This window comes from Vulpes vulpes, chromosome 6, assembly GCF_048418805.1.
Source record: "Vulpes vulpes isolate BD-2025 chromosome 6, VulVul3, whole genome shotgun sequence".
Taxonomy (NCBI): Eukaryota; Metazoa; Chordata; class Mammalia; order Carnivora; family Canidae; genus Vulpes; species Vulpes vulpes.
Window position 1 is genome coordinate 1,535,321 of NC_132785.1, and position 18,409 is coordinate 1,553,729.

The 18,409-nt window shown below is 38.3% G+C and overlaps 1 long non-coding RNA gene across 1 annotated transcript; it reads left to right on the top strand.

The window, feature by feature from the left end:
- The first annotated feature begins 1,778 nt into the window (after positions 1 to 1,778).
- LOC140599209 (uncharacterized) lies at positions 1,779 to 11,027 on the top strand. The gene is made up of 3 exons (XR_012001897.1): positions 1,779 to 1,923; positions 10,251 to 10,349; positions 10,929 to 11,027. It is a non-coding gene; the product is annotated as an uncharacterized lncRNA (long non-coding RNA).
- Positions 11,028 to 18,409: the final 7,382 nt, after the last annotated feature.

Here is an 18,409-nt window from a genome sequence, read left to right on the forward strand (position 1 = left end):
TGCTGGCTTTCTTCTGACTGTGTCAGGGGCCCCGGCCTTCCGGGCTGGAGGCCTTGCCAGGCCTTCCTGTGGCCCTGGTCCCCTCACCCGCCCCGCCCTGGGGGACGCCCAGCTGTGGCCTGTCCCTGCACTCAGGCACCCACCCCACGCCGTGCACCCCGAGCCCCACGCCCACAGCTCCCTAGGGAAACCCTCGCTGGTTCGCTTCTCTCCTCGGCTCCACGTCGCACAAATGGAATTCGGAACCGCCTGAGGCCACGCACAGGGTCAGGGCGGCCTTGGGGCCCTCTTCTCGCACGACCTGTCCAAGGGGCCGAGAAACGCGTCTCTTGTCCCCTTGCCTCCGGCGGGTGTGAGGTCGTGGTGCCCGCGGTGGAGGGCACGCCAGGGAAGGGATGCCTCGGCACAGATGTGCCCCGGGCCAGCCACCAGGACAGGTGAACCCCGGGCGGCCAGGAGAGGTACATCCCAGGCCAGGCCGCCAGAACAGGTGCACCCCAGGCCAGGCCACCAGGATAGGTGCATCCCAGGCCAGCCACCAGGACAGGTGCGCCCCGGGCCAGGCCGCCAAGACAGGTGCATCCCGGGCCAGCGGAAGACTAGAGGGGAGCTCCCTGAGCCCAGCCAGGGCCTCACTCTCTGTACCAGTCGCGCCCTCCCTTCCAAGCCCACCTGGGGCCGCGGGTGGTGCATGGCCACAGGGTGTGCCACCAGCAGATGTGCACACGTGGCAGGATGCTCACTTGCACAGAGATGCCGGAGGCCCAGGTGGATGGCCGTGGTGGCCCCGCCCTGCACCCTTGACCCAGTGGCTGTGGAGGCCACGGCGGCCTTCCAAGCCCTGACACACGCAAGGTGGGCCACAAGGTGGGCCGCTGCTTCCTCCTCCCCAGCCTCCTGCAGACACGGGCCAGGCTCCAACCCAGACGGCAGGTGCAGAGGGAGCCACGTGCAGGCCCCACCCGCCCCCCAACAAATGACACCGCGTTCATTCAACAGGCATTTTCCTGTCTATTTGGGCAAAATGACAGCTTCAGATTTTAAGTGAAAGACAACTTAAAAGATGAGCAACTATTGTTTGTCTTTTGGTTTGGTTTTTTTTTTTTGGGGGGGGGGGGGGAAGCAGGGGGAGAAGAGTGGAAAATGAACATCAAATAGTTCGCATACAATATTTGAACGAGCTAAGTAGAAACATCAAAATCAAATTACTTTTAAGGCACAAATGATTCGTCAAATAAGAGGGACGGTGTTCGGCGTGGTGCGCCTGGGACTTCAGTGACCCCCCAAACGGGCGCTGAAGAAGTTCTCCCGTGCCTGGTTGACACCTTCCAAACCTAAAGTCTGACCCCTGTTATAAGGAAAGAGGCACTCCCTAATTTTCCTAAAATCCTATGCAAAAAATGTCAAGTGTCACTCAAACCCAACGCAGAAGCAGAGTAACAGCCTCTCAGGCATCCAACACTCAGTTTCTACAACTATCAACCTGCCACCACTTTTGTTCGTCTGTCCGTCCCCCGAGCTGCTTCTGTCTCCCCTGATTATTTGAAGCACATCCAAGAAAATGTATGATTTCACCCGTGAATCTCTCTTACTCTGGGATTCTTGGGTAAGAAATAAAGATCCTTTCTTAAAACAAAACTGCAGGCAGTACCATGACCATACCTTAAAAAGGTGTAACGTGGATTTCCTAAAGGCATCGAACATCCTGTGAGTGTTTCTTTTTTTAAAAAAAGATTTTATTTATTTATTCTTGAGAGACACAGACGCAGAAGGAAGGAGAAGCAGGCTCCATGCAGGGAGCGACTGGATCCCAGGACTCCAGGGTCACACCCTGGGCCAAAGGCAGGTGCTAAACCGCTGAGCCACCGGGGCTGCCCACCTGTGAGTGTTTCAAGGAGCTTTGTCCTCCTGACTGAGATTCAGGTAAGGTCCTTACCTGGTGTCTGGTTGACCCGTTGCCTTAAAGCCGGGTGGCTCCGCTCCTCTCCTCGCCGGCTGCTGCTGTTACCGCTTACCGTGGTTGAGAAGCTTGGATGGCCCCTCCGGCCGCTGTCCTCACTCTGGGTTTTGCTGACCCCATCCCCACGGCCTCGCTGAGTATTTCCTGCTGTTCCTTGTGCCCCTGTAAGTGGCGATTATTTGCCTGTAACGCCTCCGTTTTTAGAAGCTCACTTTATGTAACAATCTCTTGTCCAGGACACAACTTTGAAAATACGGGTCTTGCTTTCCTTAGAGTAGATCTTCTCTGCCAGGCAAAATTTATATGTGTGCTGTTTGTATATCAATCTTTTCTACTGTTGCTTCTGAGTTTTAAGTCACAGAAAAGTTTTGTTCGCTTTGTATTTTTGTATGGTACCGGTAGGGTGTGGGGTTTTTTTTGGTTGGTTTTGTTGTTTTTTTCTTAACTCTCTGATACACTCAATGACGTGCAGTGTGAAGAATGGTTGCAGTTTATCTTTTTGCCAAAGGCCACTCAGCTCTCACAACACTTTTTATTTTTTTTATTTTTATTTTTTTTAATTCACAACACTTTTTAAAAGTGTATGTCTTTCCTCACCGATTTGCATGTGTAATGGAACCTGTTTCTGGATGTTCTAATGCATGAGCCCGACTGCGTATTCATGTACCCAAACGCCTCTCTTTGTAATGTGTTTTTATTATCAGCTTGTTCTAGCTCCCCTCTCTGTTTTGTTCTTTCCCTGGCTATTCTTGCGTGTTATTCCAAGTGAACTGTTCAACTCATCTAATTGATTATAAAAATTTAAAAACCTGATGACATTAAAGGTATAAACTAATTTAAAGAGAGTTGACAGCTTTAAAACGTTGAATCATCCTATCCAGGAACATAGTATGCCTTTCCATTTGTTCAAGTTTACTTTTGTATTTTGAGGGAAATGCGTGTAAGTTCTCTTTATGTAGTTTTTTAATATGTCTAGTTTAATATACACCTTGTTTTCTCTTTTATTACATTTCTTTTCATTTTGTTCCATTTTATTTTATCTTATTTTATTTTATCGGCTATTATAAGTGAAGTTTTCTTTTCTGCTATATATATATTTATTATAAATTATATATATAAATTTTAATATTTTTAATAATTAAATATAATTTATATATAATTTAATATATTAATATATTTCTATATATAAATTATATATAATTTTTATTTTTATGTATAAAAACTTTATTTTTGCATACTGATTTTATAATCGATCACTCTGAAATTATTTTAATATTTATAATAGTTTTTCAATTGATACTTTTGAGATTTCCGGATGTGAAACCCAATATAATCTTGCTTTTTCAATTCCTTACTGCTAATTGCCTTCTTTTGTCCAATTCCATTGGCTGACACCCACAACACAGTAAAAATGGTGGTGAAGGTAGTGAGCATCATTGTCTTATTCTCAACTCTGACTTTTAGAAGAAAACACACTATATTTATCCAGCAAGTAAGAGGTTTTAACACCGAGGTTTATAAAATGCTATGTTTTTAAAATATCACAGATTCCTATTTTATTGAATGTTTTGTAACATGAAAGAACATTGAATTTTGTCACACACCTTTTCTGCAGGTACAGAGATAATTATAATATTTTCCTTATTTCTTTGCATTTCCCAATATTAAATAAGCTTCGTGCTCTTGGAGTAAACCCTGGGTGGTAATGATACATTATTTTTTAATATGCTGTTAAATTCTGTTTGCTAATATTATATTTATGAATTTCTTTTATCACTATCCATATGTGATATTATTCTGTAATTTTCTCTTTTTTGGTGAAGCCCTTGGCCAAACTTAGGAGTCAGTATTTAAATATTTATATTTGCAATAATATAGCAATGAAATTTATAAAACAGAAGAAGAAAACACAGACAAAAGTATGCTAATTCTCTCAATCAAAGATAGATCACAATTCTCTCAAAGATAGATCAAGTGGATAAAAATAATAATAATAGGATATAGAAGATCTAATTTTCTAAAACAAATTTGAAAATCTTCTTTCTCTTCCTATGTCTTGGTTTAGTTTATCAGAATTCGGATCATTTTATACTTGAAAGTTTTTATAGAATTCCCTTGTGAACATTTAAGAGCCTGGTGCTTTTTTGTAGGGGAGCTCTTTATCTACTTTTCTCCTTCTTCTAAAGTAATAGATCAGCTTATTTTGTCTCTATTGGGGTCAACGCTGCTATGTCATATTTTCTTAAAATCTACTTTTTTACCTAGATTTTCAAATTTATATGCATAGAATATGCAAAATAGTTTATGATTAACTATCTACTTGGATATTTCTTTCATTCTGTCATTTCTAATTTTTACTATTTGTGGGGTATTTTTCATTTCTTTCTTGACTCCATTAATCTATGGTTTGTCAATTTTGTTGATTTTTTTAAAATATTTTATTTATTTATTCATGAAAGACAGAAAGAAAGAGAGAGAGAGAGAGAGAGAGAGGGGCAGAGACACAGGCAGAGGGAGAAGTAGGCTCCATGCAGGGAGCCCGACATGGGACTCGATCCCGGGACTCCAAGATCACCCCCTGGGCCAAAGGCAGGTGCTAAACCGCTGAGCCACCCAGGGGTCTCTGATTTTGTTGATTTTTTAAGCAAAGTTTGTGGTGTTTTGTTTTTTTTTTTACTTACTGAGCTGTTCCACGTTTTTTGGGTTTTTTTTTGGGGGGGGGGGTTCTGTCTAATTAATTTCTGTCTTCATCTTATTATTTCCTGCTTTTTGTTGTTGTTTTAAGTTGGATTTTTCATTTATTTTCTTTTTTTCACTTTTTATCATTGTAGGTATTTTTAAAGTTACAAATTTTCCTTCGATAACTGCATTGACTGTATACTATAGATGATAAGTCATGTTTTCATTATCCTTATTTTCAAAGATTTCTCCAATTTAGTTTTTTCCCCCTTTGACCTGAAAGTTAATTAATAGCATTTTTATGGAGGTTGTGCTCATTTCTATTTTATTGCACTATGAACAGGGAATTTTATTTGTAATTTTTCTATTCTTTGAAATTGAATGAGGTTTTCTTTGATGTTTAGACAGAGTAAAGTTTTGTAAATGTCTCACATGGATTTATAAACAAAGTGTATTCTTTATTAACTGGATTCAGAATTGAAGATTTATCTATAAACTGTATCTTGATGATTAGGTCATTTAGATCTTCTATATCCTTATTAATATTTGTATCCACTTGATCTATCTTTGATTGAAGGACGTATGTTAGAACCACCTATTATTGGAATCCTTTTGTCTATGTTTTCTTCTTGTTCTGTTTTATAAATTTCATTGCTATATTATTGCAAATATAAACATTAATGACTATTTTCATTGTGGATTGTAGGTTTTAGTATCACAAAACTTTTTAGGTATATTGCCTGTATACAACAGTATTAGATTTTGCTGTTAGACAATCTCAGTTTTTATTCATTTTATTTATTCACTGGTGTGCCATTTACATTTACCAATGTATTCAACATATTTGTCTTCAACTTATATTGTGTTCTTTGTGTGTATGTACTGTATATTCAGTCTTTCAATATGTTGTCTCTTTTTTGCTTTTTTTTAATGTATCTTTCAAAATCTAGGAAGCTTTATATTTTAATTCTAATGATTACCTTTATACTATTATCCTTAGCTTTCTTTCAACTTTTTTTTTGCTATTGTCTATTGGTTCCCTATTCTACATATGATTGAAATTAGCTAATAAAAACTTATACCATTCTTTATATTTCTTTAGTATCTAACTTGAAAAAATTTCTTTTTATTCCCAATTTTATCTGTAAGATCATTAAGTGAACTTATTTTATCTGCATTAATTATTTCCTGGTTATCTGTCAAATTCTTTGTAATTATACCTATCTACATCATCAGATCATACAGCCATTATGTATTATAAAATGTCTCCCCTATAAATATTATGTAATCTTAATTCATTAGTTGTTTATTTATATCAAATGCTTTCATTTCATTCTCTCGTCATCTTAGTTGCCTTAAGCTTGTTTTTTAGTAGATGCTTCATAAAGTCTCAAAAAATACAATATCCTAAGAATTTTTTTCCATAATCATAACAGTCTACGACCTTTATAACTAAATGTCAGTTTGACAGGTTATAGTATCTTTGGCTCATATTTCAATTGCTGACTCACTTAAATGTGTTACAATGAAGCTTTTGCTTAGATGACCAAAGGATTGTTTTGTTTTATTTAAAGTCCATAGTTCTGGTGAAATATATATTTCAGTTCATTTCCCCAGGTTTGCAGTATTACCTTTTATTAAGTACTTTCAAGTCAGGAAATTTTTTCTGGAATCGTACTCTTCAGTACTTGTTCTCTTCTATTGACCTGATTCTTTCCCTGGTAACTCCTATTATATATATGTTGCATTTCCTTTGCCTGTTTTTATAGCTGTCACCTTCTCTTTAGTCCTTTTAACCCCTTCATTTGTTTTTATTATATTTTTTCTTCTTTTCTTCATCTATCTTAAGGTGCTTATTGCTCTCGAGTTCCTTCTAGTTTAGATATCATTACTGAACTTCTTTTTCTAATTTTATTGCCAACTCTTCCTAACTTGTCTCCAATATTTCCAAATATTATTGTTTTCCAATCACTTCATCTCTGATGTGATTCAACCAGAGATGTGACACAATTAAGATTTGCATTGTTCTTTCATATCTATTAATGACTTCTCAATTTCTTTTGCCTCATTTTGAAATATTAGGTTATTTTTATCAATCTTGTAGGCCAGTCTTTCTGGAGTGACTTCACTGTCTTTAGATATATTACTCTGTTTCATCTTTTTTTTTTTCTTATATATAGGATGTTACTGTAATCCTTTTCTGTTCCTCATGTTAAAGTGAAATGAGTGTGCTTATACTTTTACAGCAGTAATGGGGGCTTAAATTTACACTCTAGTACAACTTCTCTTTTTTTTTTTCCATGAATGCTCTCAAATTATGGCCTATGAAATTTGCCTCTTCTGCTTCTCCACCTCACTCTTGGTGGGATCTTCTATTTCCATGCCCCTATAGTGTCCATCCTGCTCGATTTGAGTCCTGCTTCCAGCATCTCAGTGCAGGGCTTTGTTCTGAAAGTGAGCTTCACTTGGTTAGTTTCAAGAGTTCACAGAGCCAGAGACCCATAGCAGCATCTGATCTTACCATGGCCTCACTGCACTCACCAAGAATTGGGTCCTGCAAAGCTCCCACCCAGAATCCAACAAGAGTCTCAATGTCTTCCCTCTGCTTTTTGCAGTTTTGGTGATACCACTCAACTCTTTGCTGTCAGGGTTTTGTCCCTACGTGCACATGTATAAGGGCACATATTTTGTTGTTTTGTTGTAGGTTTCATCTTTGTAGTCTTGGTTTTGCTACTTTGCCTGTGCTTACTGGAGAATTCAGGGACAGCCATAAAGTATATTGTTATTGCTGCCATCTCCTCAGAATTATTATTTCTCTAATTTCTTATATAACAGATCTTAAAAATAAAGTCACTTTTCATCTATACAGATTATATCTCATCTCTGCATCTATGAGACAGCTAAGGAATAATAAAAACTTAGAAGATAATAAAAATTTAAATAAAACATGCTCTGTATCTGTACCTGAAATGACTGTGAGTTAAATTTTTCTAGTTATTTTTGAATATTCTAGGTACACAGACATACGTTCAATGTTGGCTCAATGAATGCTAATGGTATTAAATTCTTTACTTCTCTACATGGTCATTCTTTTTAACTGCTTTAGATTTTCTCTAATTTACTCTCTAGCCATTTTGTCATAGAACAGCAGCTTTTTCCAGCATACAATGTGAGATAGTCTCCCCAGTCATTGGTAATAGTTTCCCATAAATAAATGGTTTAGATTTGTTGTAGGATTAAATGAGTTAAGGTATATAATGTATTTAGAACAGCTAACAGAAGTTACACTTAGAATATGGTATATAATACATAAATGTTAGTTACTATTATTATGATAAATATTATTTGTCTTGTTTTTTATCACGGGAACATATGTTCCAGCCCTTCCCCACTTGACCTTCTACTATAGTATTGGAAAAGGGAATGGACTATGTGTTTCAGAGAACATTACTTTTGTGTAACATTTAAAAATACTGTGTTCAAAACCAGTTCTATTATTGACCAAAAAATTTTTTAGAAGATCCAGATTAAAGGAAAACAAGATTTCACTAGATCATTGTAGTTCTCTGACAATGAATCCAAAGCACTTCTATGTCACTGTGTTTACTCACTCTCTCATTCTTCTTCCCACTATACTGTTCCAAGAATTATCAACACTTGGAGTTCACTCTCAAAGATACCATACTCAGGCCTAATATTCACCTCAGATATAAACTTAAGCATACTTTTCTTTGCCCCAAAAGAAAGAATTGATAGAAGGGACACAGAAGAAGATTTTTGGGTTTTGGTGTTTTTAAAAAATGGAATTTGCTTCTACTGATGTCTGTAACTTACATCAAATATTCCATATAATCAATATAATGTTTGACCAGCTAAAGCTTTAATTCTAAAGAGGGTTAGCTTATGAAACCCAGAATGCAGAGTTCATGGTAGTCACCTACATTATCAGAAAAGATCATGCTCCAGAGTATCTATTATAAGTCCCTCATTTTCCAGCATCTGAATGAGCAAGCTACTTGGTACTGATTAGCATCCATAATGTCAAAATGATCTATTGGTTAAACTAGTAACATATTAGAAACAGGCTTTCATTGGTGACATTAGAAGTACCAAGATATGTGAATTGGCCACAACAGTTCAAAGACACTTGCATGAATGGAGTTTGAAAATCCAATGAATCTTGCAACCTGGATGATAGGAATTAGTCCTAGTTCCAGTCATTAGTTTAAGAGGATTTCTGATTTCATGGTACCTACTAGAGGGCACAATATCCTGACCCTCAAATATCATGCCTGCTTAGAGTAAATCTTTCATACAAGATGTGTTCTGAGTGCCAAAGAAGAGTTTAGACGTCATCAGACTTACAGAACAGGTTATAAGAACTGTTTTGTGCCTGCTTGCTTGCTAATGAGAGACAGGGTAATAAATGTATGGAGAAAGAATCTCTTATGAGACTTATTTTTATTATAGCCATGTAGGAAGTTTGTGGCACAGTAGCTTAACCCTAGCCACCTCCAATTTCTTCTGTAGCTCTTACTACCTATCAGAAAACAAAGTAGACAAAACTCCAAGTGTTGTGAATTAATCAAAGTATTACTTTCAGAACTGGTGAGTTGCCTGTAATTCAAGGAATTCAAGAAGGCCATTAGTCTTGACAAAGCTTTGCCTACTAGAACAATATCAGAGAGTTGTTAAAGTACTTCCTTAGAGTAATTTTAGGTTTACAAAATAATTGAAACTAGTATAGAGAATTCCCACATACTCCACATCCAATATCCCCATATTATCAACATCATACATTAGCGTAATACGTTACAATTAATGAACCAACACTGATACATCATTAATAATCAATTATTGATACATTCCTAAATTATTACTAATAACCAAAGTTTATAGTCCATACTGTAACTTTGGAAGGAAGTCTCTGTGCAGATCATACCTAAGGAATGGGAGCTATGCTCTCACTCCTCAAGAAGAAGTGAATATCTACATAAATTATTTGGAATTCTTCTCCATAGGGTCAAAGTGTTTTTTAACTTGAGCTTTTATGATACTGTGACTTAGCTTTAGGAATCCCATCACTTCCACCGATGTTCTCCCTTGTTTTAAACGGTTGGAAATATTTTCTAAATCTCCTAGGTAATTATCAGCAAACGATTTAATACTTCACCGATTACATTGATAGTCAGACAAAATATTAAGAAGTCAAAGAAATGGCTAATAGTCTAATAAAACATAAACACCATCCTTTCTATTACTGATTTCCTGGGTGTGAGAACAGCATCATTACTAAAAGATATACACGGAGTACTCGCCAAGAGGCAATCGGATCCTGAGGAAAACAATTCTATAACACTCTTGCTTGTTTACTGCAAGGCAGTATAAGCCATCCAAAGACATAAAAATAGAAAGAAATCAGCAAGTGGTATTTTCTTCTGTTTTTGTTTTAGGAACAAGAACTCAGCTATGATAATTCCATAAATTTCCAGCACTTAAGAAAACATACTAAAGTACTAATTTAGAGGCAGAAACCCAGTATTTAACCATAGAGACACAAGCTTGTACAATAACTTGATGTTCTATAAATATCTCTCGCTTCTTGCTCCAGGACTGTCAGATGAGGGCTCTCCATGAGAGCAATATGGAGGAGATCAAAGGTCAAGAGTCCAATCGTGAATTCCCAAAGGAGGAGACAAGATCCTGGAAGGTCTGGAATTTACAGCTGTCTGTTACATGCCAAAAAGACACCAAAAGCAAAAGGAGAAAGTCTGGATAAGCAGAAGAATGTTATTTTCAGAAAAATGATTATTTTAGACCTGAACTTAAATATTCCCATTGCCCTCGAAAAGAGGCTTAAGTTAAAATAATTCTTTATGGCCTCAAAAGTATATTCATGCACAGATCATTCACTGTCAGGCATGAGTGGCTGGATAAAGTTAGGATATAAAAAATAGTTACTATGCTTTCCCTCACCTATTTTAAAGTATTTCTTGTCCTTTCCTCTAACATGAGGATAGAACATTTTTTAAAAAAATTGACTATTTTAGCCAAAAATAGAAAAATTATGTTATATTTAACAATATGTGTGTATATGCATATGTATTGACAATAAATGGGTTTTTGTTGCCTACTTCGAGATAAGTTCAGGTACAGCAGTGATGGTATTATAACAATAAGATCTCCATGTATCAGCACTTCACAATTTAAAAAATATTTTGACATTTATTATACATATATTCAACTTTAGAGACCATAAAAAGATGTTACTATTATTCCTATTTTACAGATAAGGAGACAGGCTTGATGAGGTTAAGAGACTAGCTCAAGGTTTGAGAATTGGAACCCCAGCTCATCAGGAACCCAGCTCTTGAATTTCTGATCCTGGAATTGTTTTTACTGCACCATCCTGCTTTTCTTTGTATGTGCATAAACTGAGATTGTCCTAGTCAAAAAGTTTGGCCTTCCTTCTGTTGAGGTCCTGAACCTGGTTCATTAAAAGATGAGCAGATACGTGTACGTACGTGTATCTATGTACACATACTCACACACCTCCCTTTAACATATTTATAACATCCTTTCCCCCCCCCAAAAAAACACTAAGAATCATTGCATCTTCTCTATATCAGCCAAAATTTTGACGATCTTTACTTTAAGTAGCTCATGTTATGAAACTGAAAGTTTTTATTTTCAAATGTAAATAATGTGATATTGCAAATGCTTTTTTAAAGACATACTAGGCCCCAACCCTCATATCCTGTTGTTACTTTGTGGGGAGTACTAAACTTCCCCTTATGATTTCTGCCAATGGAACCTAAGTTTTCTCCTCCTGACTAAGGAAAAATAAAATTGAAAGTAGAGACCACTTATCTGAACATGGACCCGACATTTGTGTTTGGTTTGACACATTAAAAGTGATGCCAAGAAATATCAAAATAAGCAAACATTCTTCATTAAGGCATGTCAGAAAATCCTCAATCCACAAACTTGTTTTCCAAAATATCTAAAAGTCAGGAATGTTTGTCACAAAAATGATAGTGGGAATTAAAGTAATTTTCCAGATAATTTACATTGAAAAGCTTCCTTCCCCTCATTTTGCTATGGCATTTTGGCCCAAATTAGCCAGGTGGTTGACTCCGTTCTGCACCTAACTTTGGAAACTTAAAAGCCCCCACCTTTGTAAGTGATGATGCATGTCAACACTAAACTCTGAACCACATTTCTAACTAAATCAGCACAAATTTCCCTGGCATAATGCTCAGCATAGTTCCCTCCCTGAAAAGAGCAATCTGTCAGTCTCCCCAGCCTTCTTACCGAGTCATCGGAGAAATTAATGGTGAAAGTACCTTATTAGGTCCTCCTGTCCATAAACTTACACACAGAAGAACACTTCCTATTCTCACTTACTCCCCCCATATGTGGCCTGAGCTTGCACATCTCCCAACTACAGAGTTTCTACCTTGTTCTCGGGGACTTTCCACAGTTTAATATTCCTCACTGCCAGTATTTGCTGAGTGCTGTTGACATTTTTCTTCATTTCTCATCATGACCTTTGCCCTACTCTCCTGAACACTTTTATTTATAAAGGTGATTTATATTTCTCCATTGTCCTCAGCTAGATAGTCATAGCATTGTGACTGTCCCATAACCATTCATGGGCATTTACTAGGGAGCTAACATTTTCAAAGCACTTTAAATATATTAAGGCCTTAATCCTCACAACAACTGTCTTGGGTGGCTGACTACAGTTATGATTCCCATTTCACAAATAGTGAAGTTGAGACACAGGAGGATTAAGGCTGCATGATTAGTAAAAGGCAGACTCAGGACGTGGATCTGCAGCCAAGCTCCACAGACCACGTCATAAGCAACCCCGCCTCTGTGCCATCAACAGCCTCCATTGTCTATTTGGCTCATCTGGATACCACACGTGCAGTTTTTCCTGATAAATAAATGCCTCCACCATCCTCTGCTGCAGGGAGTAGAAAAATCATCCCTCAGTTCGTTCTACTGTGTAATGATTAAAAGGCTGGTCTTGTCAACGGAGTCTTCTATATCCATGCTCTAAGTGTAAAATCTGGTTTGCTGAGCCTGACTTTCAGAAAGACTTCCTTAAAAGCATAAAAATAACAAAACAACCATATTTCTTCTTTATCCCAAATCCTCAGGAAAGTCTGATAAGCCATTTGGCCACCATGACTATTTCCCCAAAGTCTGTCAAGGCTTAAAAGGTACTTTTATTTTTTCCATCAAGACTATTTCAAACCAATGATTCTCTTAAGCCAAGTTTTCCTTATTAATAATAATACTAGCTAGCATCAACTCAAACCTAAAATGTTCAAGACACACTTCCAACTGATTTATGGGAATTATAGACCTTACAACCCTATGACAGTGACATTATTATTATTACTATTATTATTATTATTATTACTATATGCATGTTATATATATGAAAATGAGGCACAGTGGGTTAAACAACCAACCAAAAGGCACACAGCTGGTAATAGGTAGACCACAATCTTCTTAATACATGGGGCTCCACCAGCATACCTCTACTACCTGCGTTCTGTGACAGAGGCTAGTACACACCAGATGTCCCATATGCGCCTCTACACTTCCCAGATGCCTAGTTAGGTAGGGCCATGTGACTAGTTATAATCAATAAGGTATGAGAGAAAACTGTAAAACTAAAGGTCATTGTGCTTACGCATCCATGTGTTGGGATAGTGACATCATATGATAAAGGGAACTCAGATCATCCACCTGGAAAAGAAATGCTCTCAAGGATCGCCTGAACTACATTGGACTTGATGTGACAAAAATTGAGCTGTTATTCTAATATATCGTGGAATACAGACGTCTATCTCATTACTGCAATATAACATAGTAACTAACGTTACTCTAGAGCATTGATCTTCTTCCTATTTCTCTGCAGCTATAATCTTATATCTGGATTTTTAGTTATCAGAATCTGATTTTATTGGGAAGGAAAACATTCAAAGAATTTCTAATTCTACCAGCAATCAAAAGGTTCACTGATTTAATGAAAATGGAAGAAATATTGTTAAATGTTGGTCTTACACATGGATAGTAAGACTTCTATGAATACCCAATGCCTAACTCCTGTTAATAGTATTTCAACCAACTCATAAAAGCCTCCAATGTATTAAATTTTCATGCTCAAAACTCAAATATCCTGATTCAACAAATCATGTTGTAAGTACTGACCACAGGCTCTGAGTTCAAAGCAGAAAGAATAATCAAAAAGAGGAAAGTATGGGTTAGAGTTCTGCTGAGCTAAATTACAGCGTATAAAAAGCTCTGCAGAACCAAAAGGAGAGGTTCTTGCATGCAAGGATAGGTAATTTGGGATGTCTCCTCTAGGCAGTAAAAACTACTGAAGGCCTCTGAGCAGACGGGTGTAAGAGCTGAGCTTCAAAAAGGCCTAACCTGACCGCTAAGCATAAAATAAATTCATCAGAGAGACAGGAGGCTAAGAGCCCAATGGAAAGTCTATTGCTAGCCTGAGATGAGGAAGAGGCAGCAGTGAGAGAAGGGAGAGCCTGCAGAGATAATACAGAAAACCACCAGGATTTTTGTATGCATTCAGAGGTGGCCAAGAGTAAAAGGGAAGGGGACCCCTGGGTGGCTCAGCAGTTGAGCATCTGCCTGGAGTCCCAGGATCGAGTCCCACATCGGCTCCCCTCAGGGAGCCTGCCTCTCCCTCTGCCTGTGTCTCTGCCTCTCTCTCTCTCTGTCTTTCTCGAATAAATAAATAAAATCTTAAAAAAAAAAAAAAAGATTAAAAGGGAAGGAGCAAAGATTCCTTTGAGATTGAGAACCTGGAACACAGATGGGATGTTGGTTCGATGAATACACAAAGAAACGCAAGAAAAGAAGCGAGTCTGGAGAGCAAAAGCTATATATTCAGCTTTATCATCCTTTCAGGCCATTCAGTGTACATTTAAACATCCTACATTTCACTACAGTGTTAGAAAGCTTCCTGCAGGGATGTCTGTACGGTGTCCTCAGAAAAGCTATTGTACATTCTTTTCCTCTCTTCCTGGAAGTTGCTCTCTTCTGCTGTAAGAAGCTCCCCTAGCAGGCAGGGCCTAACTTCAGTGGCGAGCGCCAAAGCTTACTACCCCACATCTGTTCCATCCAGGCCATTTACTATCCATATGCTTCCTACTGGCACTTTACCATCCATGCACCACACACCTGGATTACAAGTCTCTAAAAGGCAGAAAAATGTATGCTTTTTATGCCTAGATTTCATCAATTTGCATCAAGATTATGTGCATAGGGAGCGAGAGAGATATGCTGCTCTGACGGGGGAGAGGGTGGTTATTATATGTTTGAACCACAGCATTCTTACGCCCAATAAAATACATGCCCAATATTTGACAAATATTAAAATTTAAGCACTGTTAAAATATCTACCATGTGTGATTTGTTACAATTATTGAAAAATACATTATAAAGTAATATAAAAGATTGATGCAAAACAGGTGGTCTCTCCCTTGTTGACCAAAGTATCACCATTAACCCTACTCACGTATTTCGGCAGTCGAGGATGAGGAACGGCCATCAAAGAGTGGGTTTAAGAGAAGATAATATTGACACAGAGAGAACTTTTCTTAAATTCTCAGCAGTACCAAAAAGAAAGTTTCTGCTTCCCATACCCAGATCCCCATTCCTTTTTTCTGAGCTCTCAAAAATGCTTGCATTACTTGAAAGATCGTGTGAAGCATGTCTCACACAATCTGAAACTTCGGGTATGTATATTTATCTTCTCTATCCTTGGTTATAAAAATGAAGCACAAAAGTGAAAGAAGCAATCTGAATGACTATGAAAAGCAAAGCTGCTCCGGAAGTCAATGCCAGCTTTCATCTGAGACAGGACTCAGACTCACCGCTTCTTCCCCAAACCATCCAAATCAGGCTCAGAGCCCATTTCTGGATTCACTCAGAAGAGCCAAAGGGTTAAGAAATGATCCAGAAAGTATAACACAGCCTTTCACATCACTCTATTTCCAACTGAAGCACAGTGTTTATTATTCAGACTCCTTTTTTCCTTCTTGCTCTCCTTCCCTCAACTCAGAAGGCGTTCTCTCTCTCTCTCTCTTTTTTTTTTTTAGTAAAAAGAAATGAATCCCTATCTTAATTTAATCACACAACTAGCACGAAAATGAACCCAATGAATAAAATTGTCAAGACGGGTAAATGATAGGATTCCCTCTTAGCCAACTTTTCTGTCTAAAATTAGACTGCCTTTCAGGATTTACTGCCGTTATTAAGCAAACATCCTTTTGACGATAAAGCGGCGCTTCTTGGAGGTAGAGGGCTATGCAACCGGCCTAAAGTGCTCGGTGATGCACGACGTTGATGGGCTCCAGGGATCTCACTGCTTCAGTGCTATCGTCTGTTCTTTGTCCACCAGACGAAGACACTGCAGGGGAACACGCAGCTCAAGACCAGCACTTGGGGAAGGACGAGTGTAAGGACGCAGAATACCTTGTTTGTGCCACGCTAACATGATGAATTACAGCGTATTAAGAAAGTGTTGACACATGTGGGAATAAGCTTTTGACAGGCTTGCCAGTAATTAAGGCACATTGTATGCAAAGTCGCTACAGAACATTGCAGCCCGTTCTCGGTGCGGGGTCTTCTGCCAAAGGGTGTTATTCATAAGCTTGATGGAAAATACTTGTATCTACAAAATCTCTGTGGTTCACTGGATGACGAGGGCAAGAAGGCAGAGAGGTTGGGTTTTATGAAAGCTTTCAATGTTCCTGCAGCTAGGGAAGCTAGGGATAGTCACGATTATCCTACCGCTCCAGAGGGCTGCAGATTTTAAAGATAAATCACCTAAAATGGACAGGGACATACCAGAATTTAGGAGATGTCTGGAAAAGACAGGAAAGTTCCTCCTCTCATTCCTTCCCTGACCATTTATTCTTACTGCCCCCACCTTTACAAGCTCAGCGGAAAAACCGAGAACTGCATAATAGAGTAGCGTTCCGTGTCACATTCCTTAAGCCCACCTGGCTCCTCATTCTCGGCTACTGCCAAGAAACTGGCCTTCCTACTGGTGATAATAACCACGTAGATCTAGAGCTCCCAAGCCCAAGCCCATAGCCAGCCTTCAGGCTAGAGCCAGCAACCTTTGTCCAGGCCCTTCACATTTGGCTTCCGACCATCTGCACAGTCTCATTCCTCAGCTCCCAGCCAGCAGCCATAAGGAACGGCATATCTTAGTTACCTCTTTTGCTGTCCAACAAGATTTAGGACATTTATGATTTGCAAGGGCCGTATTGTATGTAGTCTGGCACTTCTAAACCTTATTTTCCTAATAAATTGTTTTATTGAGTGATAAGAAATAGAATTGACATTCAGGCCAGGTGTAATGGAAATTCTTGGAATTGTACATCACTAGAAACCAAACTAAACCTCTCATTCCCTAAGAAGGGTTGAACCGAAGAGTTCATGTAAACAATAGCCTCATACTGAGTAATTTTCACTAGAGAGCTATTATTCCAAATTGCATCTCAGTGAAGGACAGATACTCAAACTGGATACCTGGCAAATACAGCGGTGAAGTGCAGGCTCTGCCCCTACAGTCAAAGGGCCAAAAACCAGACTGGAGGTAGGGATGGGTTTTCACTTGCCTCAGTTTATCCTGCTTGGCTTCTACTTCCTCGGCTGCTGAAATGAGCCAAAATGTCAGAACTCCCGAACACGTATGCTGTGAGCCTCTGACAATGGTTTGAACCCAGCTGTACGTTAAGATCACCTGAGTATTCTTTGCCTGGGAGAGGATTTTGAAAGCCTCTCAGGTGATTTTATTTTTTTATTTTTTTTTCTCTCTCAGGTGATTTTAATGTGTAGTCAAGGCTGAGGGCCATGAGCCTAGGAGGTTCACTCAAGTCCCATCCACAACGGTGACAACTCTGTAAAGAGACCTCTTCAATACAAGGTGAACATTCGTCGTAGGCTTTGCACCTGTGTTCGAAAGACCTGTCACTCACTGTATTCACATCTACTTTCTTTCTTCAAGAAAAGATAATGGATTTATTTTGAATTGATTGAAATTATAAAGATAAAATATTCCATGCTCAATATAGAGAATTTGGAAAATATAGTGTGAAGAAAAATATAATACCTCAAATCTCACCAACCAGGTATAAATGCTTTTCATATTTTGAGACCTTTGTTTCCAATGCTTTTTTTAAAATAAATAATAGCATGCATATGCACTGTGTTTAATAAATATTGGGATAACACATGGTTAGACAGGAACATAACTTATTTATATCATTGGAATTCTTTGTTCCCTGAAAGTTCAAACTAACTTACCCGTGGATTTCCATGGTTCTAAAGCCTTTTTTTTTTTTTGATGTAAGTCTCTGACATTAACATTTTTTATTGATACTTGTCTATGTAACATTTTTCTTAGAATCAATCTTGATAATTCATAATTGCCCAAGAAAAGAGTACATTTATTTGGAAATTTCCATTTTATTGGGATAGAGTTCAGTGTAGTCTTTCTTTATATTCCTTGCTATATTATTCTTAACAGGAGGAGGGAGGTGGCACTGGGGGGAATAATGAAACATAATCTCCTGAGGGGCATTTTTAGAGCACATGCCCCAACATTTTGCTAACGTTCCTCATGTGCCCTCCCCCACACCTCCTTTGCTCTTGACATTGTTGAGAATCACTGAGGGGAAATGAGAACAACTACTGAAAGGTGCACCTTATCCA